Raw genomic sequence first — 2,962 nt, forward strand, 5'->3', positions numbered from 1 at the left:
CCAAAAAAATAAAAAAATTTTTTTTTTTTTAAATGTTTTTCCTTTTAAAAATTTAATTTTTTTTTTTTTTGGATATTGAAATTTTTTTTTTTTTGTTTTGTCTCGAGTAATTTTTAATATATTTCTGTTTCCTTTTATTTCTTTCCTTTTTTTCTTTCCTTTTTTTTTATAAAAAAAAAAAAAGGTTTCTCAGGTGAAATATTTTTTTTTTTACATTTGAAAATATTATTCATGAGTTTATACTGTTTTCTAAAAGTTTTTTTTTTTTTTTTGACTAACTTAATATAATAGAATAATTTGAAAACGTTTTTTTTTGCATTTTCCATTTTCCACCATCTTTGAATTTAAATTTTGTTTTTTTTTTTTTTTTAAGTATATCTATATAAAAAAATATTTAGAAAAGGATTCATGAAAAGATTTAAAAGTTTTTTGTTTGTTTGTTTGTTTGTTCGAAGAACCAATTTTTTTTTGTCAAATTTAGTTATATAAACGTGGCAGTAGTTTTTTTTTTATCGTTGCAAAAAAAAAAAAAATTTCTTTTTTTTATCGTTTATCTTATATCGAAACGTTTATTGTTGTTGTTGTTGTTATCATTTCCACCCTTCCTCTTCTTTCTCTTCCTTCCCTCACCGAATCACACTTTTTACAATGTCGACTTTAACTTTTCTTTTTTTTCTTTTTTTTAAATAAAATTTATTATTATTATTATAAAAACGTGCGGATTTGAGTTTTCTTTTTTTCTTTTTAATAAAATTACAATTTTTTCTTGTTCGAAATAATAACAGGAGAGAATCAGATTCCACAAAAAAAAAAAAAATTTAATTAAAAAAAAAAAAAATTTTTTTTTTTGAAAAGAAAATTTTTTTATTAAAAATTCATCGCGAAAAAGCAAAAAAAAAGTTGAAAGTTTTCACGTTGAATTGTAAAAGGCACAAAGAAAAAAAAGAAAAGAGAAAGAAAATTTTTTTTATAAATTAAATGACCTTTTCAAATTAAAATTTTCTTTTTTGTCTCTCGTTAATAATAATAAAGAAAATCATTTGGAAAATGCAATGAAATTTTTAACCAACGGGTATAAATCAATAAAAATGCTTTTAAATAAGAGATTCTCTTTTACTTCCCGAAAAAAAAAGAAAAACTTCCCCCCCTTTCTCTCCTCCCCATCTCACTCATACCCTTTCGCTTCCCCCTCTCTCTCCCTCCCTCCCTTGTTTTCCCTCGGAAGAAAAGAAAAAGAAAAAGAAAAACCTTTTCCGGGTTAATTTCTTCAAGTCTTTTTCTTTTTAACGGATTTTTCGGGGGAAAAAGAGAGAAAATGGGAGGGAAAGGGGGACGTAGAAAAAGGAATGAAAAGGAAACGAAACGAAATAATAATAATAATAATAAAAAACGGTGTGAGAGCGAACAACGCACTGTAATAAGAATGAATGAAAACATTTTTGAAAAAAGGGGCCGAGCCGAGCCGAGTCGGGCTCGGGCCCAAGCCCGGGGCCCGAAGGAGTAACTGGGAGGGGGAGGAGAGAAGAGAAGAGAAAGGGAGGAGAAGGGAAAGGGAATTTCGTTTTGTTTGTTTTATATGATTAATGGCGACCCGAAATTGGATCCTTTATTAAAATTACATTTCTTATCCTCCTTTTCAATTTAAAAGCAATTGTAAAAACGACCTATCGTCTGCGGCCACGATTTTTCTCTCTCCCCACTCGCTTTCCCCCCTCTCTCCCTACTCTCTTCCTTCTTTATTTTTACCTCGAGACAAAGAAAAAAAAAATTTTTTTAAAACGCGAAAATCGATAAATCAATTTTTTTTTTTTTTAAATTATTTTCACTTAGGTGCGTAATAATTCATTATTATTATTTTCGATGAGAAAGACAAAAAAAAAAAAAGGATAAAACGAATCTTTTCCGGATGATAATAATAATAATAATAATTTTAAGGTAAAATTGAATGAACGTGGTTAATGTTTTGACGTGTCACAATACAGATTGGGTTAAAGGAATAAATAAATTCAACACGCATTCAAAAACCATTTAGAAAATCTGTTAATTTTATCGTGGGAATAATATTTAAAATGGGAGAGGAGAAGAGGGGGAATTTTTAATTTTCTTTTTTTTTTTATTTTGCTTAAAATAATAATAATAATGATAATAATAAAATGTCTGTTGGATTTTATTTCGTTTAAATGTAAATTTTTTTTTTTTTTACGTTTGAGTATGAGATACGATCGAATCCACCGACATTTTCACGTTTCACCAAAACCAAACCAAAAAATTTCAAAAAAAAATGGCGCGAAATTATTTTAAATCATCAAATAAGGAAATTTTGTTTAAAAATATATACGAACGGAAACCATTATTCGGATTATTATTATGGACATTAATACCGGAAGCAATTCGGATTCGACGAAAAAATCCGAAATAAAATTTTGAATAAATTCAAACGCAAACATATTATTATTATTATTATTATTATTAATTATTATTATTATCGCATTGAGTGAAATAAAGGACAAAACGACTTAATAAGATTTTGTTATAAGGATATCAAAAGATTTTTAAAATTTTATTCCCGAGATCTTGAGTAAATTCTTCGAACGACAAGGAGGAAAAATTTTAGAAGCATCGTCGAAAATTTTCCAACGTGAAAATTTTTAATGCTAATAATAATAATAATAATAATTAAAAACCATTGACCGAAAAAAAAAGAAAAAAAAATTTGATATAATAAACAATATAATTCGACGCCGCCATTTTCTTTTGTCGACGAGTTAATTAATGCATTCACGTTTAAAGAGAATGATTTACTAGTCATTATTAAAACTAATAATAATAATAATAATGATAATGATAATCTGATCTTTATTGAAAATTTCTTCCTCTCTCTCTCTCTCTTTCTCTCTGCGATCATAATAAACACGTAAAAATATGAAATATTGTGGTGTGGTAATACGAGAGGAAATACAGG

This window comes from Pediculus humanus, genomic scaffold (genome assembly GCF_000006295.1).
Source record: "Pediculus humanus corporis 1103172108285 genomic scaffold, whole genome shotgun sequence".
Lineage (NCBI taxonomy): Eukaryota > Metazoa > Arthropoda > Insecta > Psocodea > Pediculidae > Pediculus > Pediculus humanus.